We start from the raw sequence: 22,735 nt of genomic DNA, 5'->3' as shown, positions 1-22,735 counted from the left end.
CTGTGTGTTCCTGCTTTTGTTATGTTTCTGTTTGTCTTCACTTACTATCTCTCTGACTGACGTGTTCCTGCTTTTGTTATGTTTCTGTTTGTCTTCACTTACTATCGCTCTGACTGACGTATTCCTGCTTTTGTTATGTTTCTGTTTGTCTTCACTTACTATCTCTCTGACTGACGTGTTCCTGCTTTTGTTATGTTTCTGTTTGTCTTCACTTACTATCTCTCTGACTGACGTATTCCTGCTTTTGTTATGTTTCTGTTTGTCTTCACTTACTATCTCTCTGACTGACGTATTCCTGCTTTTGTTATGTTTCTGTTTGTCTTCACTTACTATCTCTCTGACTGACGTGTTCCTGCTTTTGTTATGTTTCTGTTTGTCTTCACTTACTATCTCTCTGACTGACGTAATTCCTGCTTTTGTTATGTTTCTGTTTGTCTTCACTTACTATCTCTCTGACTGACGTGTTCCTGCTTTTGTTCCTTTTCCATATTGCCATAGTAATTGTTTTAGTTTGATTTAATGGGCCGTGCTTTTAATTCTGCTGTTGCCAAGGTTTTGTGCGTGTATATGTGTTTTAAAGTGATTTCCATGTGTCTTGAGAAGCTTCATTTGAGATTGTGTTTTCTTCACTGGGAGAATTGAAATTGATCTGTTGTTATGATAGTTTGAACATAATTCATGTTTTACCTTAATTGTACAAGGCAGAAAAGCACTAACAATAGTTCTGTGCAATAGTATTTTAAGATACTGTACTTTCAAGACACAGTACGACTGGTGGTTTAGTGATGGATTGTGCAACCAACACTGTAGACATTTAAATTTTGATAGCATGGTGTCACGTGTGCTACCTCTCCGGCCTCTAGGCCATCAGGCTGCTCATTATCCCGCACACCTGTCACCATCGTCACGCACCTCATGACACTCACCTGGACTCCATCACCTCCTTGATTACCTTCCCTATATACTGTATGTTAGTCCCTTTGGTTCTTTCCCCAGGCGCTAGTATTTCTGTTTCAGCTTCATGGCTGTGCGTTGTTCCTGTTTCTTGTTTTGGATTTTGGATTCCTTTATTAAATGAACTTGCTTCTCGACTCTCAGAGCACATCGTTACACATGCAGGATCAGTCCTTGCATCCATAGCTCTGTCTATTAACCTGAGATCCACAGATGATGCAATCTCTATTGCACTCCACACTCCCCTTTCCCTTTACCACATGGACAAAAGGAACACCTATGTGAGAATTGACTACAGCTCAGCGTTCAACACCATAGTACCCTCAAAGCTCATCACCAAGCTAAGGATCCTGGGACTAAACACCTCCCCCTGCAACTGGATCCTGGACTTCCTGACAGGCCGCCCCCAGGTGGTGAGGGTAGGTAGCAACACATCTGCCATGCTGATCCTCAACACAGGAGCTCCCCAGGGGTGCGTGCTCAGTCCCCTCCTGTACTCCCTGTTCACCCACGACTGCATGGCCAGGCACGACTCCAACACCATCATTAAGTTTGCTGACGACACAACAGTGGTAAGCCTGATCACCGACAACGACGAGACAGCCTATAGGGAGGAGGTCAGAGACCTGACCGGGTGGTGCCAGAATAACAACCTATCCCTCAACGTAACTAAGACTAAGGAGATGATTGTGGACTACAGGAAAAGGAGCACCGAGCACGTCCCCATTCTCATCGACGGGGCTGTAGTGGAGCAGGTTGAGAGCTTCAAATTCCTTGGTGTCCACATCAACAACAAACTAGATTGGTCCAAACACACCAATACAGTCGTGAAGAGGGCACGACAAAGCCTATTCCCCCTCAGGAAACGAAAAAGATTTGGCATGGGTCCTGAGATCCTCAAAAGATTCTACAGCTGCAACATCGAGAGCATCCTGACCAGTTGTATCACTGCCTGGTACGGCAATTGCTCGGCCTCCGACCGCAAGGCACTACAGAGGGTAGTGTGTACGGCCCAGTACATCACTGGGGCAAAGCTCCCTGCCATCCAGGACCTCTACACCAGGCGGTGTCAGAGGAAGGCCCTAAAAATTGTCAAAGACCCCAGCTACGCCAGTCATAGACTGTTCTTTCTACTACCGCATGGCAAACGGTACCGGAGTGCCAAGTCTAGGACAAAAAGGCTTCTCTACAGTTTTTACCCCCAAGCCATAAGACTCCTGAACAGGTAATCAAATGTCTACCCGGACTACCTAAATTTGCCCGACCAACAAGTGCTCCCACACATTGGCTAACCGGGCTATCTGCATTGAGTCCCACCACCCGCCAATCCCTCTTGTTACGCTTCTGCTACTCTCTGTTCATCATATATGCACAGTCACTTTAATGATACCTACATGTACATACTACCTCAATAAGCCTGACTAACAGGTGTCTGTATAGAGCCTTGCTACTCTTTATTCAAATGTCTTTCTACTGTTGTTTTATTTCTTTACTTACCTACACACACACACATACCTTTTTTTGGCACCATTGGTTAGAGCCTGTCAGTCAGCATTTCACTGTAAGGTTTACACCTGTTGTATTCGGTGTACATGACATATAAACTTTGATTTGATTTGAGAGTGGTTACATTTCTCCAGGCCCATACCTCAGCTGTTTTACCAAAACAGAGGCGGGGGAACCGTGTTGTTATTGTTTCATCTGTGGATTTGCCCTTTAAACATCTGCATATTATCAAGATATCAAAGTGTCACCAACTAAAAGGCAAACAATATGCCTATAGTAAATGCAGCATATTTAATTAATTTTTCACATGTAAATAGCACTTATCAGTAGTGCTCAAAGCTTGCAGTTCCATGAGCGTGACATTTATTTTTCAACTCGAATCAATGAGCCCAATCAGTCCTCCATGACAACAAAATCATAAACAACAGAGTAGGGCTGGCTAATAAGTCCTTAGTTTTGGGGTAATGCTCAGGTAAAACAATTTGGCTAATCTATACTATTCCATATTTCCAAGTCCTATTCTTGAAGATCAAGGGGTATAACATTTATTGGAATGACTGTATTTCTGATAGAATTTGGTTTTAATGTAAATATATAATTTAAATCGTATTATTATATGTAGTAGAAAGCGATGGGTTCGAAGAAACCAACATTACCCATAAAGTAAAATGTACCATCCATATATGTGTGTCACGATTGTCGTGGTAATCATACTCGGACCAAGGCGCAGTGTACATAGCGTTCCACATGTTTAATAAATTGAAACTCACAAAAACAAAGAGCAACGAAACGTGACGTTCTGTAGAGCTCACAGGCATCAACAAGATCCCACAAAACCCAGTGGGGAAATGGCTGCCTAAATATGATCCCCAATCAGAGACAACGATAAACAGCTGCCTCTGATTGGGAACCATACCAGGCCAACATAGAAATAAATGCACTAGATCACCCACCCTAGTCACACCCCGACCTAACCAAAATAGAGAATAAAAAGTCTCTCTATGGTCAGGGCGTGACAATATGGCCAGCTATGTAAACTTTAACATTGATTTATCCTGCAATAAATGTCCAATTTGTAACATACATGTTTGCCTTCTAATGCCGCTTAAGGGGAAAGTAATCTCAAAGTAACTGAATGTAATCAGATTACGTTACTGAGTTTGGGTAATCCAAAAGTTACGTTACTGATTACAATTTTAGACAGGTAACTGTAATAGATTACATTTAGACAGTAACCTAACCAACCTTGCTTATATCCCACTGTCTTAAAGACATCTTCACTCAGATTCTAATACATGGCAAGCAGGGCCTGAGTCAGTACTCTTTCTGTAGTCATTGTCACAGCGAGTTGGGAAAGCAACACAAACAGACTTGGGACCAGGCTAGTGTTGACCTGTGTATATTATTGCGTGATAACAGAGTTTTTACAGGGCCAGGTCCTCCTTAGTTGTGTAATATGCAGAAATAACAGGCCTTTCTCTGTATGGTGTTACTGTAGTTTGTTGATTTCTCCGGGGCTAGCTGTACTGTCGGTGTGAGACTTGAACTTTCCCTGACAGTAAAAGACAAATATTTGGACTATTTTTCTCAAAAGGGATGATTTGCTTTTGGTGCAAAAATTACGGTTGACTTGATCTGTCTCTCATGCAAATGATGTCTAGCACTGCATTTTATATCTCTGTTTTGCATGAACTCTTTTTGCCCCCGTTAGGCTATACCCTCACCATGGCTGGGGGCTAATCCTATGACCCCCCCCACACACACACACACACACACACACACACTGATGATTGACAGCAGGGGCTCCCTGTGACCCACTATTCTTGTATCAATTCAACCCCCCCCAAAGGCCTGTGGCTACGATTAATGACTAGCTGGGTCCGCTACGTTGGTGGTAGTTTTGGGAAGGGTGTGGGGTGTGTGAGGGGCCTGTGCCCCATGCCACTGTCTGCTATAGACTGAGACACTCACTATGTGGGGCCTGCAGGCATATCCAGTATCCACCGCCCCATCTCCAGGTTCAACAGCACTGATCCCTCCAGTCCTTAGGAGCCCCCTCTCACACTCTCCCTCTCCCTCTTCCCTCTGTGGATGATGATCCATGCAGCTAATTACTGTGATTGGGTAGATTGCTAATTCTGCTAATGGTGGTAGACTAATGCAGAAAAAGAAATGAAGGGTCAGGGGGTAGTGCACATTGGGTTGTGTCAAATTTCTCCTTTATGTAATGTAAACGGACTGAAAGTAATTTTAAGGTGTAAGATAGACAGACAACACTCTGAAGGAAGGAGAGTATTGTACATTATGATATGGTTTCCTCTTTTCTCCTGGTTTAAATGCCGGTCTCAGTGTGTGGAGCATAGCCTCCTGTAATCCAGTGTGATGGCTCACATTGTTTTACTGCACAGGCAGTGTTTTTTTACAGCAGGACTCAGTCGCAACAACAGTAACCCTCCTGGGAATCTCAGGCAGCTAGTGACAGCCTGCAAACAAATCGCACACTCGGCAGAAATCTGCTGCGTTTCTTTTTCTCCCGACTGACTTCAGCCTTGATGGGATTGGAGACTCCCTGATAAATGCAATGAGGCAATTTTTCCACCCAGAGCAGCTATAGTGCTCAAGATTTACAATATTAATGGTCATCACACTCTATCACTCTATACACTGTAGTGTTCAGGTTTAGGGAGTCTGAATCTAAACAGGAGTCAGAGAACTTACAGTCATGGTATCACAACTTCAGGCATTCATTGAAGCTTCATTTCCTCTTGTTCATTGCTTTCTGTGGATCTGCTAAATGCTTGTTACCAACCAAGCTGCATTGTGAAATAAAATGAACGGTTAGTGGGAAATCTCTGTTCTCGCATCCCCTTACGTCACATTCATGTCTCACGTGTTCTGATGGCAAGGCAGAGTGTGAACAGTGTGGCAATAATGTGGTTGTTTACGAGTGGCCATATGGTGGATGTCCTCTGCCTGCTAGCTGCAGGGAGATTTTCCCCCCCGGAGATCAGCTGATGTTGTTCTGTAATGAATCTGTTTCCCACCAACAAACCCTCTACTCATCCTTGTCTTGTCCCAGGATCTCCCACACAGGGGTGTAAACACCCCCTAAACTACAGAGGGAGCTGTGGAACGTCCCAGGTAGGCCCAACCAAATGCTGTCAGATGGAGTCAGCGTCTCCCCTTTGCCAAAAATGAACCTGCCCGCCCTGCCCTGGCTTGTACAGCCTTGTTCTCTGCCTGCCTCCAGATGTGGCTTAATTTACTGCGACTCGGCTAATTACTGTAATTAAGGATTAATTACTGTTAATTACCTCGCATAAACTCATCACCAGTCAAAGAGCGGAGTCTTATGAAACGTGCCATACACACGAACACACACCACAGGGACTCCAGAAGGAGCATGTTGTTGGCCTCTCGTTGGATGCCGGATCAGTGTGTTGCGGAGAGGCCCCGTGTAGAGCCACAGTAGGGGCACAATAAAGGGCAGGACTCCAGCTACTCATGGACAGTCACCTCTGAGCTCCATGCGAGCACTGCGTCTGTCTCTGGTGGCTGCTGCCATTTGCTGCATGACTTTCAGGCTAACAAGTCCTTGCCGAAAGTTAGGGAAACCATTCAGGGCATATTTTTTTAAGGCCTTGAGGTTTTCGTGACCTCACCAGGATAACACTCCTGCCACTACGTTACTAGTTCTGAACACCCACCCATCTTTTTTTTATCTAATGAGGGAACCCCAAAACATTTTCCCATTTCCATGCTGACAGCCAGTAGGCAGTGTGTTGGTTATAATTAGTTAGAGCCTGGATGGGTAGATGGTAAACGCCGGAGGCAGCATTTTTAATGAAAGGTAATGAACGTACCCCCAACTGATTCCACCCTCAGGAATGGAGATTAAGTCACAATGACCCGGTCCCTTTGCTACATCAGTGTCACACAGACGAACACACACACACACAATTAACAGCATTAAAAGAAAATTGACTCCTCGGGTCAGTGTTATTTGATTGATGAGATCTAGTGTTGGGAGGGATGTTGATAATTAAATGTGATTTAAATATGTATGGTCTTCCCCAAATGAATCATCCCTACACCATGTTACAGAACAGGTCAAATATGTGACATTTCAACACAGGTCAACACAAAAACATAGAAAAATAACAGGTAAACAATCACTGTAGTAAACCAGCAGCTTCATGACTCACTACACTCAAGAGCACAGCTGTTTTCATCTCTCTGAGATGAGAGACCATGAGTAAACTAAGCATTATTAACTTGTTTTTACTAATATCCCAGCGAGCACATTTGGTTCCTTGGAAAATGTGGTAACACCCATTGGTTCTGGGAATAAAGCCTTATGTTTCCTGACCGGTAAAACTGAATGAAATCTACCAGACACTGTATTACTTGTTGTGCTGTATGTGATCAGAAGATGTTCCCACCAAAAGTGAGCCTGTCTAGGGTATACAGTGCATTCAGAAAGTATTCAGACCCCTTGACTTTTTCCACATTTTGTTACGTTACTGCCTTATTATAAATGGATTAAATTGTTTATTTCCCTCATCAATCTACACACAATAACCCATAATGACAAAGCAAAAACAGGTTTTTAGAAATGTTAGCAAATTTACACCTTTGGCAGCATTTACAGCCTCGAGTCTTCTTGGGTATGACGCTACAATCTTGGCACACCTGTATTTGGGGAGTTTCTCCCATTTTCCTCTGCAGATCCTCTCAAGCTCTGTCAGGTTGGATGGGGAGCGTCACTGCACAGCTATTTTCAGATCTTTCCAGAAATGTTTGATCGGGTTCAAGTCCTGGCTCTGGCTGAGCCACTCAAGGACATTCAGAGACTTGTCCCGAAGCCACTCCTGCATTGTCTTGGTTGTGTGGTTAGGGTTGTTGTCCTGTTGGAAGGTGAAACTTTGCCCCCAGTCTGAGGTCCTGAGTGCTCTGGAGCAGGTTTTCATCTCTCCAGAGATGTTTGATCGGGTTCAAGTCCAGTCTCTGGTTGGGCCACTCAAGGACATTCAGAGACTTGTCCCGAAGCCACTCCTGCATTGTTTTCGCTCCCAGTCTGAGGTCCCGAGAATTCCGGTGAAGCACTACCATCCTTCACCGTCCTTCTGGAAGGTTCTTCCTTTTCCACAGTGGAACACTTGGAGCTCTGTCAGAGTGACCATTGGGTTCTTGGTCACCTCCCTGACCAAGGCCCTCTTCCCCGATTGCTCAATTTGGCCAGGGGACCAGCTCTAGGAAAAGTCTTGGTGGTTCTGAACTTCTTACATTTAACAATGATGGAGGCGACTGTGTTCTTGGGGACCTTCAGTGCTGCAGTTTTTGCTACCCTTCCCCAGATCTGTGCCTGACACAATTCTCTCTCGAACCTCTAAGGAATTCCTTCGACCTCATGGCTTGGTTTTTGCTTTGACATGCACTATCAACTGTGGGACCTTTATATAGACAGGTGTGTGCCTTTACAAATCATGTCCAATCATTTGAATTTACCACAGGTGTACTCCAATCAAGTTTTAGAAACATCTCAAAGATGATCAATGGAAACAGGATGCACATGAGCTCAATTTCAAGTCATATCAAAGGGTCTGAATACTTATGTAAATAAGGTATTTCTGTTTATCATTTTTTAGCAATTTGCAAAAATGTCTAAAAACCTGTTTTCAATTTGTCATGATATGGTATTGGTTGTAGATTGATGGGGATTTAAAAAAAAATCTATTTTACAATAAGGATGTAACATAACAATATGTGGAAAAAGGGAAGGGGTCCGAATACTTTCCGAATGCACTTTATAATACTTCATATAGAGGCCTTTAACTCTCTCATAGTTAGCTGACTATATATCTCCCTGCTCAACAACACTCGCAACTTATCAAGAAGAGGATATTCAGCCATCATGATTTCCATTGACGCCCCCGGGGCGATTAAAACTGCATGAATCCGAGCATGGGTTTGATTAGATCAAGACAATATATTTTAAGACACCTTAAGAAAGGACAGACGATTGCTTGGGGGCTAATGTATTGCCTATTTTGAATAATACATTATTTTAATGGAGAGGCCTTTAACTGTGGGGGGGTGGGGGGGGTCTGAATGGTCTTTCCTCCTCTGGCAGGAGGGAGGCGTTTGGCTGCTGCTGCCTCGTTATCGGGACCGGCCCCTCAAGACTCAGCCTGGCCTGCTTAAGCCTCAAATGACCGGCACCATCATTACCGTTATTAGGAGTAAATTTAGGGGAAAGTTTAGCTGAAAAACACCCACCAAGTTGGTGCCATGTGTGGACCTTGTCTTGCCCTGCTCCCCTTGCTCTGCGCTGCCATGCCTCATCTGGCCTCTTTCACTGCATCTAACTGCATGAGGAACCATCGGCCGGTCAATCAGTCACCAGTGCTGAGGAGGGGGAGAGGAGGGGAGGAAGGGGAGGGAGCGGCCACCAAATCCGCCTAATGTGACGCCTGTCAGCTCGTCTCCCACCAGCTGTCACTTCCCAAATGCACTGGGGTTCATTTTGTTAATTGACACCTCCTCGCTTTCATATTCCATTTTTATTTTTCGACTTTCCTCTCTCCCTCCCTCCATAAATCCATCCCTCTCCACTTTTTTCCCCAACCTTCCTTCTTCCTCCTCTCTCTCTCTTTCTTGTTCCCTTATTTTTTTATTGTCCTTGTCGTCTGCCCGGCCTCTGTCAGCTATAACACTCTGGGTCGGCCCGCTTTCAAACATGACTCTGGAGATGGCTGATAAAGCATAAAGCAAGTGTTTTAGAGGTTCTTTATGGCTTTGCCCTTGTGTACCGGAGTTGTTCTAGTCCCCATTATCTGGTGATGGAGTGGACATTTTGGGCCAAGGAGACTTTCCCGAAATGAACACAGTGGGGAGTAAACATTTCTAAGGACAAAACTGCTTGATGATTTAAAATAAGGAACATAACATGCTTGTAGACTGACTGTGCCAGTAGATACCCATACATGTAATAAATATTGCGCTGCTTAGCATCAGTAGCTTATGCTTCTATCAGATGAACCACTCAGAATTTAATATAATGTATTGTTTCTGTGCTGACAGATTCCTCATACCATGATACCAACACATGCAGAGCAGTGGATGAGTTTAATGCCTTGAGCGATGATTCCATATGAATGGGCATATACAGTGAAACAGAGGTGAATTTCCCTCTAAGGTCTAGGGATATTGTTGATCATTTGTTTTAGTTGTTTGTGATACTCACCATGTCCATTGTAAATCATCAAACTGCTTCTTCAGGATTTCAGGTTGTTGTTTTTTTCTGTCCCAGAATGCCGTGTGGCAGGGATGAATGGTAGTGATGTTCCATTAGCATGTTGCTGTCGCAACCACTCCCGCTGACTGTGGCCCAAATACACACACACACACACACACACACACACACACACACACACACACACACACACACACACACACACACACACACACACACACACACACACACACACACACACACACACACACACACACACACACACACACACACACACACACACACACACACACACACACAGAGACAGGCCCACACAGACAGCACTGAGCTCCTGTGTCAGGAACACAGCTGATTTATGAATCGCTGAAACCCTGGATGACGTGTGCCCACAGAATCAATACAAACCCTGCTTATATGCCTGGCACTGTGACTTCGTCCAGACCAAGGCAGAGGAAGCACATACACACAGATATGTGCACGCGCGCACTCACACACAGACATACAGTACATACACACACACATACAGACATACGCACACACACATACACACAGAACTGCAGAGGAGTGTATTGCGTTACTGTATCGACGTGAAATGGAACCGGTCCAGCGTTGGTTGCTAGCTGCCAGTCAGAGGCAAGGAGGGTAAACCTTCATCATGGCTGTCAGGGAAATCACTGCTGCCTTGTTTGGCCGTACATCTTCCTAATTGTGACAGAATACTTCAACATCATTAATTAAACATGCTTTCATTTAAAAGCGCTCACTGGGAGCCGGGGCTGGGGGCTGAGAGAGAGGTAGTCTGCCAATATGCAGAGAGGGCTGTTTTAAGGATTTGTATTTTCTGTGTGTTTGTATGGGTGGCTGCGTGGTAGGTTTGTGTTTGTGTTCAGACTTGTGCTTTGCAAACATCTTACACCCCAATAAGACAGAAAAGTTCGGACTATGAGCTGTCATTTGAACGAAAACAAAACAATAGTCTTAATTCAGAGAGAGAGAGAGAGATATTAAACAGGTTGAATTAAACATGAGTACAGAGGGAGGGAGATTGTGAGTCCTCTCACTGTTCAATTAAAGCCTGTCTGTAACGGTCAAGATGAAATGATGGCAGTCTTTTTATAGAAACACACTGTTAGTCTGAAATAAGACCCACTGCAAACCAACCATGTTCCTCCACGTACAGATGGTCTGAGAATACTGGCCTGAGAGACCTATCAATGAGTTGGACCAATGGGAAACAACACCATTCTAACAATACCAAGGTTTTCATTTGATGTTGTGTAACAGCCATTTATTTCAAATCAAAATCAAATTGTTTTAGTTACATGCGCCGAATACAACAGGTGTGGTGGACCTTACAGTGAAATGCTTGCTTATGAGCCCCGAAACAACAGTGCAGTTAAAAAATATGGATAAGAATAAGAAATAAAAGTAACAAGTAATTAAAGAGCAGCAGTAAAATAACAATAGCGAGACTACATACACGGGGTAACGGTACAGAGTCAATCTCCCGGGGCACCGGTCAGTTGACGTAATATGTACATGTAGGTAGAATTATTAAAGTGACTATACATAGATGACAATAGAGAGTAGCAGTGGGGGGGGGGGGGGGTCAGTAGACTTGCCCCTTCAGGAGTTTCAATACCTTTGGAACACAAAGACGTTTTAAAACCTACACAAAGAAGGGCCCCAATAGGCCTATATATTGCTTGCTATCATTAATGTGTATCTGGAAATTGGTTTACTGTTGCAGTATTTCCAGATATCGCTATTACCATTGTTGCTACAATTCAAATCAAATCCAATTTTCTTATTCACATGCGCCGAATACAACAGGTATTACAGTGAACCTTACAGTGAAATGCGTACTTACAAGCTTCTAACCAACAATGCAGTTAAAAAATATTAATAATAATATGAAATAAAAGTAACAAGTAGTTAAATAGCAGCAGTAAAGTAACAATAGCTAGACTATATACAGGGGGTACCGGTACAGAGTCGATGTGTGGGGGCACAGGTTAGTTGAGGTAATTGAGGTAGTATGTAGGTAGAGTTATTAAAGTGACTATGCATAGATAATAACAGAGGGCAGCGTAAGAGAAGGGGAAGGGGAGGCAATACAAATAGCCTGGGTAGCCATTTGATTAGATGTTCAGGAGCCTTATGGCTTGGGAGTAGAAGCTGTTTAGATGCCTCTTGGACCTAGACTTGGCGCTCCGGTACCGCTTGCCGTGCGGTAGCAGAGAGAACAGTCTATGTCTAGGGTGGCTGGAGTCTTTGACAATTTTTAGTGGGCCGAGCAGTTGCCATGCCAGGCAGTGATGCAACCAGTCAGGATGCTCTCGATAGTGCAGCTGTAGAACCTTTTGAGGATCTGAGGACCCATGCCAAATCTTTTCAGTCTCCTGAAGGGGAATAGGTTTTGTCGTGCCCTCTTTATGACTGTCTTGGTGTGTTTGGACCATTCTAGTTTGTTGGTGATGTGGACACCAAGGAACTTGAAGCTCTCAACCAACTCCACTGCAGCCCCATCGATGAGAATGGGGGTGTACTTTGTCCTCTTTTTCCTGTAGTCCACAATCATCTCCGTTGTCTTGATCACGTTGAGGGAGAGGTTGTTATCCTGGCACCACACGGCCAGGTCTCTGACCTCCTCCCTATAGGCTGTCTCGTTGTTGTCGGTGATCAGGCCTACCACTGTTGTGTCAGCAAACTTAATGATGGTGTTGGAATCGTGCCTGTCTGTGCAGTCATGGGTGAACAGGGAGTTCAGGAGGGGACAGAACACGCACCCCTGAGGGGCTCCTGTGTTGAGGGTGAGCTTGGCGGATGTGTTGTTGTCTACCCTCACTCTCTGGGGGCGGCCCGTCAGGAAGTCCAGGATCCAGTTGCAGAGGGAGGTGTTTAGTCCCAGGGACCTTAGCTTATTGATGGGCTTTGAGGACACTATGGTGTTGAACGCTGAGCTGTAGTCAATGAATGACATTCCCACATAGGTGTTCCTTTTGTCCAGATGGGAAAGGGCAGTGTGGAGTGCAATAGAGATTGCATCATCTGTGGATCTGTTGGGGCGGTATGCAAATTGGAGTGGGGCTTGGGTTTCCAGGATAATGGTGTTGATGTGAGCTATGACCAGCCTTTCAAAGCACTTCAGGGATACAGACTTGAGTGCTACGGGTCGGTAGTCATTTAGGCAGGTTACCTTAGTATTCTTGGGCACAGGCACTATGATGGTCTGCTTGAAACATGTTTGTGTTACAGAATCGGACAGGGAGAGGTTGAAAATGTCAGTGAAGACACTTGCCAGTTGGTCAACGCATGCTCGCACTACACGTCCTGGTCGGCTGCGGAACAGCTGGTGCTCTCATGCATGTTTCAGTGTTATTTGCCTTGAAGCATGCATAGAAGTAGTTTTGCTCGTCTGGTAGGCTTGTGTCACTGGGCAGCTCTCAGCTGTGCTTCCCTTTGTAGTCTGTAATGGTTTGCAAGCCCTGCCACATCCGACGAGCATCAGAGCCGGTGTAGTACGATTTGATCTTAGTCCTGTATTGATGCTTTGACTGTTTGAAGGTTCATTGGAGGGCATAACGGGATTTCTTATAGAGGTTGACCGATTTAATCGGCATGGCCGATTAATTAGGGCTGATTTCAAGTTTTCATAACAATCGGTAATCTGTATTTTTGGATGCCGATTACGGCCTATTACATTGCATTCCACAAGGGAAATGTGTGGCAGGCTGACCACCTGTTATGCGAGTGCAGCAAGGAGCCACGGTTCAGTTGCTAGCTAGCATTAAACTTATCTTATAAGACACAATCAATCTTCACATAATCACTAGTTAGCTACACATGGTTGATGATATTTCAAGGTTAACTAGCTTGTCTCTGCTTTGCATATAATCAATAAGGTGCCTGTTAATTTGTCATTGAATCACAGCCTACTTCGCCAAACAGGGGATGATTTAACAAAAATTGCAAATGAAATGAAATCAATATGCTAGCTCTCAAGCTTAGCCTTTTGTTAAAAACACTGTCATCTCAGATTTTCAAAATATGCTTCTCAACCATAGCAAAACAAGCATTTGTGTAACAGTATTAGCGTTAGCATTCAGCAGGCAACATTTTCACAAAAACCAGAAAAGCATTCAAATAAAATCATTTACCTTTGAAGAACTTCGGATGTTTTCAATGAGGAGAATCTCTGTTAGATAGCAAATGTTCAGTTTGTCCAAAAAGATTCTTTGTATAGGAGAAATCGCTCCATTTGGTACATCATGTTTGGCTACCAAATAAACCCGAAAATTCAGTCATCAAAACGCCAAACTTTTTTCCAAATGAACTCCATAATATCAACTGAAACATGGCAAACGTTGTTTAGAATCAATCCTCAAGGTGTTTTTCACATATCTCTTCGATGATATATCGTTCGTGGAAGTGTGCTTTCCCCTCTGAATCCCATGGGAAAATGCCTGCAGCTGAATATTACGCACCAATTTAGACAAAGGACACTGGGCAGACACCTGGTAAATGTAGTCTCTTATGGCCAATCTTCCAATGATATGCCTACAAACACGTCACTATGCTGCAGACATCTTGGGGAAACGACAGAAAGGGCAGGCTCATTCCTGGCGCATTCACAGCCATATAATGAGACAATGGAAAACAGAGCCTCAAAAATTCTGCTCATTTCCTGTTTGAAGTTTCATCTTGGTTTCGCCTGTAGCATCAGTTCTGTGGCACTCACAGATAATATCTTTGCAGTTTTGGAAACGTCAAAGTGTTTTTCTTTCCAAAGCTGTCAATTATATGCATAGTCGAGCATCTTTTTGTGACAAAATATTGCGCTTAAAACGGGCACGTTTTTTTATCCAATAATGAAATAGCGCCTCCATAGGTTGAAGAGGTTAACTGGAAAAATTGAAGAACTGGGAATATTGAACCACCAGCTTCATATGTTCTCATGTTCTAAGTAAGGAACTTAAACATTAGCTTTTTTTACATGTCACATATTGCACTTTTACTTTCTTCTCCAACACTGTATTTTTGTATTATTTAAACCAAATTGAGCATGTTTCATTATTTATTTACGACTAAATAGATTTGAATTATGTATTATATTAAGTTAAAATAAAAGTGTTCATTGTTCATTCAATATTGTTGTAAATGTCATTATTACAAATATATGTATAAAAACCGGGTGATTAATTGGTATTGGCTTTTTTTGGTTCTCCAATAATCGATATCGGTATCTGCGTTGAAAAATCATGATCGGTCGACCTCTAATTTCTTATAAGCTTCCAGGTTAGAGTCTCGCTCCTTGATCCCGACAGCTCTAGCCTTCAGCTCAGTGCGGATGTTGCCTGTTATCCATGGCTTCTGGTTGGGGTATGTACGTACGGTCACTATGGGGACGATGTCATCGATGCACTTATTGATAAAGCCAATGATGTGGTGTACTTGTCATGCTGGTGAATGAGGACCCAAAAGCGACTTGGCGAAAACAGAGTATTTAATCCAGAATAAACTTTACAAAACAAAAAAGCATAATACTACACGTAAAGACGAGAACAGACTGGAGACTTGATCGAGAACTGCAGGTTGCCTCGGGAAGGCACTTGAACCTAGCAGACTCAGACACCTGCTCACCACGCAGCATCTGAGGGAAACACGACACGACAGGGCAAAACATAGACACAGCACGGTGAATTATAAATGAGGATCCGACAGGGCAGGTACGGGAAACAAGAAGAGAAATAGGGACTCTAATCAGGGAAAAGGATCGGGAACAGGTGTGGGAAGACTAAATGATGATTAGGGGAATAGGAACAGCTGGGAGCAGGAACGGAACGATAGAGAGAAGAGAGAGCGAGAGAGTGAGAGAGGGAGGGGGAGAGAGAGGGATAGAAAGAGGGAAAGAACCTAATAAGACCAGCAGAGGGAAACGAATAGAATGGGAAGCACAGGGACAAGACATGATAATAAATGACAAAACATGACAGTACTCTTCAATGCCATCGGAGGAATCGCGGAACCTATTCCAGTCTGTGTTAGCAAAACAGTCATGTAGCTTAGCATCTGCTTCATCTGACCATGGTTCATCTGACCATTATTGATCTAGTCACTGGTGCTTCCTGCTTTAATTTTAGCTTGTAAGCAGGAATCAGGAGGATATAATTATGGTCATCTTGCCAAATGGAGGGTGAGGGAGAGCCTTGTATGCGTCTCTGTGTGGAGTAAAGGTGGTCCAGAGTTTTTTTTTCCTCTGGTTGCACATTTAACATGCTGATAGAAATTTGGTAAAACAGATTTAAGTTTTCCTGCATTAAAGTCCCAGGCTACTAGAAGCACTGCCTCTGGGTGAGCGTTTTGTTTTCTTGTTTGCTTATGGCGAAATACAGCTCATTCAATGCTGTCTTAGTGACAGCCTCAGTCTGTGGTGGTTACGAACAGCTTCGAAAAAAACACTCTAGGGAGATAGTGTGGTCTACAGCATATCATGAGATACTCTACCTCAGGCGAGCAATAGCTCGTGAATTTGTTAGATATCGTACACCTGCTGTTATTGACAAAAATACATAGTCCGCCGCTCCTTGTCTTACCAGACGCCACTGTTATTTTTTATAACCAGCAAGCTGTATGTTGATAGTATTCGCAGTCCCGATATCCAGCAGCTATTTTCGGTCATAAGCGACGGTAGCAGCAACACTATGTAGAAAATAAGTTACAAACAACGCAAATAAACTAACAAAAACACAATCGGTTGGTGACACGTAAAACGTCAGCCTTCTTCTCCGGCGCCATTTTCTTATTTTATTTATGGTGTAGCATTATCAATCTGCCTCCTATTGCCAGATAATTATGACAATGTAAAGTTTTAGGGTGACAGAGTTCACTGATGCTGGACTGGAATTAAGGCATTTAATCGATTTCATTGTCCTTACTGAACAGGAATAAATAAAGCTGATTGCTATGGTTTGAGTTATTATGTTACAGCACAGTGAATTGTATGATTATTTTTATTAATTGTGTTTATTTAATCAATTTCATGCTTTTAGTCTTGTACTGGAAGATACGGAGAATAAAAAAATCAGTTTGGTCCATTAGGTTTCCTCTCCAGTCGGAAGTAGCCTACATGTTGTTGTCAGAAGAACCCCACAGTATTTTAGTCAAGTTGTCCTACTGGACTGTGAGGAATAGCAAGGCGATATTGTTGTTCTCTATATCTCGTCTCAGTCTTTTAAATTCAGAGGGGACACGGAGGTTAGAGATAGTGACTGTGACTGGAGAGACAGTGTCTGAGAGTTGGTCTGTTGGGAGGGTTCTACGGCTGAGGAATGAGAGATGAGTTAGGAGTTGACTGACTGAGGTGGAAATGATGTGTAGCTTTAGGGCTTTTTAAGTTTTGAAGGAATGCAGGCAGGAGAAATATTGACAGAAGTCAACGCCCGCAACACACACACACACACACACACACACACACACACACACACACACACACACACACACACACACACACACACACACACACACACACACACACACACACACACACACACACACACACACACACACACACACTCTCCTTTCTGAACCCCTGACCTTTCCAGTCGTCTGATAGCCATTGACATTTGCCTCCTGAGTCTGCATGCTCGGATGGTGGAGCTGATTGGGGTGAGGGAGGGGGAGGGGAAGGGAGGGGAGGGGGAGGGGAGAGGGTTCATGGGAGAGACCGGTTCTCCATGACGGCCTGAGAATCCATCTTGACGTCTCTCTCACTGGAGAGGTCAGCAGGCAGGCAGCTCATCCCATGGACAAAGCCACAGACCAGAGCATAGCAACATACTGAAACCTTGTGCCAGACAGACAGTCTACTCCAGCACATCTCTCTCTCAGCAAGCCACTGTCATTTACCGAGATTCTGTCAAATTGTCACTCTTAGCAATTGTAAATACTGCATGTTTACAGGGAATGATTTAGCCCTTATAGTTGGTTAGTATATAGATGAATCGGTGCAGGACACTCTGTCCTGATAGTGTAGTGTATGCTGCCTGTCTTTGTTGGTAAAGATGGTGGATGAAATGAACAGGCTACACCTGGTTGTTTTCACCACCTCTGTGAGGAGACAGAAAGCTCTGCTCCTTTACTTAGGGAGCCTTCTAGTGGCAGACAGAGGGAGAGCAGTGTGGTCCACAACACACAGCCCTGGTCCAGTACCATAGTGAAACACAGCCTGGTCCAGTACCATAAGTGAAACAGAGCCCTGTTGGTCCAGTATCATAGTGAAACACAGCCCTGGTCCAGTACCATAGTGAAACAGAGCCCTGGTCCAGTACCATATTGAAACACAGCCCTGTTGGTCCAGTACCATAGTGAAACACAACCCTGTTGATCCAGTACTATAGTAAAACAGCCCTGTTGGTCCAGTACCATAGTGAAACAGCCCTGTTGGTCCAGTACCATAGTGAAACACAACCCTGTTGGTCCAGTACCATAGTGAAACAGCCCTGTTGGTCCAGTACCATAGTGAAACACAGCCCTGGTCCAGTACCATAGTGAAACAGCCCTGTTGGTCCAGTACCATAGTAAAACAGCCCTGTTGGTCCAGTATCATAGTGAAACAGCCCTGTTGGTCCAGTATCATAGTGAAACAGCCCTGTTGGTCCAGTACCATAGTAAAACAGCCCTGTTGGTCCAGTACCATAGTGAAACAGCCCTGTTGGTCCAGTACCATAGTGAAACACAACCCTGGTCCAGTACCATAGTGAAACACAGCCCTGTTGGTCCAGTACCATAGTGAAACAGCCCTGTTGGTCCAGTACCATAGTGAAACAGCCCTGTTGGTCCAGTACCATAGTGAAACAGCCCTGTTGGTCCAGTACCATAGTGAAACAGCCCTGTTGGTCCAGTACCATAGTGAAACACAACCCTGGTCCAGTATCATAGTGAAACACAGCCCTGTTGGTCCAGTACCATAGTGAAACACAACCCTGGTCCAGTATCATAGTGAAACACAGCCCTGTTGGTCCAGTATCATAGTGAAACACAGCCCTGGTCCAGTATCATAGTTAAACAGCCCTGTTGGTCCAGTACCATAGTGAAACAGCCCTGTTGGTCCAGTACCATAGTGAAACAGCCCTGTTGGTCCAGTACCATAGTGAAACACAACCCTGTCGGTCCAGTACCATAGTGAAACAGCCCTGTTGGTCCAGTACCATAGTGAAACAGCCCTGTTGGTCCAGTACCATAGTGAAACACAACCCTGTTGGTCCAGTACCATAGTGAAACAGCCCTGTTGGTCCAGGACCGTAGTGAAACAGCCCTGTTGGTCCAGGACCGTAGTGAAGCACAGTCACATAAAGTAAACAGTCACAAGTTAACATTTTTGTAGGTGTGGGGGTGGGTATATAAATGTGTATCTGTGTGCATTGGGGGGTATGTGCCATGAAACATCCTTCTGCACTCTGTGGTACTGGCTGGAGGGGGAGGTAAGCAGAGAGCTCAGTGTCTGTGGGGGTATGAGCCATGAAACATCCTTCTGCACTCTGTGGTACTGGCTGGAGGGGGAGGTAGCACAGAGCTCAGTGTCTGTGGGGGTATGAGCCATGAAACATCCTTCTGCACTCTGTGGTACTGGCTGGAGGGGGAGGTAGCAGAGAGCTCAGTGTCTGTGGGGGTATGAGTCATGAAACATCCTTCTGCACTCTGTGGTACTGGCTGGAGGGGGAGGTAGTGGAGAGCTCAGTGTCTGTGGGGGTATGAGCCATGAAACATCCTTCTGCACTCTGTGGTACTGGCTGGAAGGGGAGGTAGCAGAGAACTCAGTGTCTGTGGGGGTATGAGCCATGAAACATCCTTCTGCACTCTGTGGTACTGGCTGGAGGGGGGAGGTAGCAGAAGCTCAGTGTATGTGGGGGTATGAGCCATGAAACATCCTTCTGCACTCTGTGGTACTGGCTGGAGGGGGGAGGTAGCAGAGAGCTCAGTGTCTGTGGGGGTATGACCCATGAAACATCCTTCTGCACTCTGTGATACTCAAATCAAATCAAATTTTATTTGTCACATACACATGGTTAGCAGATGTTAATGTGAGTGTAGCGAAATGCTTATGCTTCTAGTTCCGACAATGCAGTAATAACCAACAAGTAATCTAACTAACAATTCCAAAACTACTGTCTTATACACAGTGTAAGGGGATAAAGAATATGTACATAAGGATACATGAATGAGTGATGGTACAGAGCAGCATAGGCAAGATACAGTAGATGGTATCGAGTACAGTATATACATATGAGATGAGTATGTAAACAAAGTGGCATAGTTAAAGTGGCTAGTGATACATATGTTACATAAGGATGCAGTCGATGATGTAGAGTACAGTATATACATATGCATATGAGATGAATAATGTAGGGTAAGTAACATTATATAAGGTAGCATTGTTTAAAGTGGCTAGTGATATATTTACATCATTTCCCATCAATTCCCATTATTAAAGTGGCTGGAGTTGAGTCAGTGTCAGTGTCAGTGTGTTGGCAGCAGCCACTCAATGTTAGTGGTGGCTGTTTAACAGTCTGATGGCCTTGAGACAGAAGCTGTTTTTCAGTATCTCGGTCCCAGCTTTGATGCACCTGTACTGACCTCGCCTTCTGGATGATAGCGGGGTGAACAGGCAGCGGCTCGGGTGGTTGATGTCCTTGATGATCTTTATGGCCTTCTTGTAACATCGGGTGGTGTAGGTGTCCTGGAGGGCAGGTAGTTTGCCCCCGGTGATGCGTTGTGCAGACCTCACTACCCTCTGGAGAGCCTTACGGTTGAGGACGGAGCAGTTGCCGTACCAGGCGGTGATACAGCCCGCCAGGATGCTCTCGATTGTGCATCTGTAGAAGTTTGTGAGTGCTTTTGGTGACAAGCCAAATTTCTTCAGCCTCCTGAGGTTGAAGAGGCACTGCTGCGCCTTCTTCACGATGCTGTCTGTGTGAGTGGACCAATTCAGTTTGTCTGTGATGTGTATGCCGAGGAACTTAAAACTTGCTACCCTCTCCACTACTGTTCCATCGATGTGGATAGGGGGGTGTTCCCTCTGCTGTTTCCTGAAGTCCACAATCATCTCCTTAGTTTTGTTGACGTTGAGTGTGAGGTTATTTTCCTGACACCACACTCCGAGGGCCCTCACCTCCTCCCTGTAGGCCGTCTCGTCGTTGTTGGTAATCAAGCCTACCACTGTTGTGTCGTCCGCAAACTTGATGATTGAGTTGGAGGCGTGCGTGGCCACGCAGTCGTGGGTGAACAGGGAGTACAGGAGAGGGCTCAGAACGCACCCTTGTGGGGCCCCAGTGTTGAGGATCAGTGGGGAGGAGATGTTGTTGCCTACCCTCACCACCTGGGGGCGGCCCGTCAGGAAGTCCAGTACCCAGTTGCACAGGGCGGGGTGTCTCGAGCTTGATGACGAGCTTGGAGGGTACTATGGTGTTGAATGCCGAGCTGTAGTCGATGAACAGCATTCTCACATAGGTATTCCTCTTGTCCAGATGGGTTAGGGCAGTGTGCAGTGTGGCTGGAGGGGGGAGGTAGCAGAGGGCTCAGTGTCTGTGGGGGTATGAGCCATGAAACATCCTTCTGCACTCTGTGGTACTGGCTGGAGGGGGGAGGTAGCAGAGAGCTCAGTGTCTGTGGGGGTGTGAGGGGTGAGGCCAAGGTTCAAACTAGGGCCACTACACCCATCACTGTGACTGGACACCCCAAACTTTGTGAACACGGACAGCAGTGGGCCAGTAGCCAGAATGGCCAGTCGCCTAAATATGTCTGACATATGTCTGACAACTACCTTGTTAGCACCGTTTCTTCAGCCATAGGGAGTCCTTGAATTTTGCTGTTTTCTAGCGTTACTCAAAATCTAGCTTAGTATTTATTTATTAAAGCCGCAATATGTAACTTTTTGGGCAACTCAACCAAATGCACATAGAAATGTGATATATAGATCTGTCATTCTCATTGAAATCAGGTCTAAGAAGCTGTATATCTGTTCTATGTGCCCTATTTCTATTTTTACTTTTGGTTTTGTACACCAACTTCAAACAGCTGAAAATACAATATTTTGGTTTATGGAAAATATATTTTGCGGCGGTTTAGATGGTACATTGATTCTCTACACTAAACTGAAATTAGGCAAATTATTTTAGAATTTTAGCCACCAGAAAATGGCAGAGTGATTTCTGCATAGTGCATCTTTAAGTTAAAAAACAATTATCATGATGTGACTGTGATGCATAAATAAGACTAAGGCAGCATCTTATCTTTTTCTCTTACATTTACATACATTTAAGTCATTTAGCAGACGCTCTTATCCAGAGCGACTTACAAATTGGTGCATTCACCTTATGACATCCAGTGGGACAGTCACTTAACAATAGTGCATCTAAAACTTAGGGGGGGTGGGGTGAGAGGGATTACTTAACCTATCCTAGGTATTCCTTAAAGAGGTGGGGTTTCAGGTGTCTCCGGAAGGTGGTGATTGACTCCGCTGTCCTGGCGTCGTGAGGGAGTTTGTTCCACCATTCCACCATTGGGGGGCCAGGGCAGCGAACAGTTTTGATACATTGTTTTGTCCCTTATCACTGAGATGATCTATATTGATATTAGACATTTAATTTATTACAGCATTTTAACCCATTAGGTTATGAATGATGATATTATTAGTTTGCTGACCGGGAAGATTCTAATCTTTTTATGACACAATGTTATTGTTTTAGCCACTGAGTAAATATCGTAATCTGCTCTCCTGGAATGCAAAGGAAAATGAACTCTCATGGAAGTCTGTGTTAATAATTTACATGAAATGATATTCAAAATCAATGAGATGATAGTTTTATTATCTTGGGTGCTGCCAGGCTCACTAACATCCAGGTTTTTATGGCACAGTCATGGGCTATTAAAGATATGGTCATATTTCACACAGAACAGGTTGCAGACTATAATAAGAAGAAAATAGAGTAGTAGACTGCATTCTCACCATTGGTGACTGGT

At 44.4% G+C, this 22,735-nt stretch overlaps 1 protein-coding gene across 2 annotated transcripts in view; it reads left to right on the top strand.

Annotated features, from left to right (window-relative positions):
• The window catches only part of LOC124041799 (pre-B-cell leukemia transcription factor 1-like), an 80,398-nt gene that overhangs the window by 47,098 nt on the left and 10,565 nt on the right, over positions 1–22,735 (top strand). The window lies entirely within an intron of this gene.

This window comes from Oncorhynchus gorbuscha, linkage group LG08 (assembly GCF_021184085.1).
Source record: "Oncorhynchus gorbuscha isolate QuinsamMale2020 ecotype Even-year linkage group LG08, OgorEven_v1.0, whole genome shotgun sequence".
In the NCBI taxonomy this organism is placed as follows: Eukaryota; Metazoa; Chordata; class Actinopteri; order Salmoniformes; family Salmonidae; genus Oncorhynchus; species Oncorhynchus gorbuscha.
This window is presented reverse-complemented; position numbering and strand designations above follow the sequence as displayed.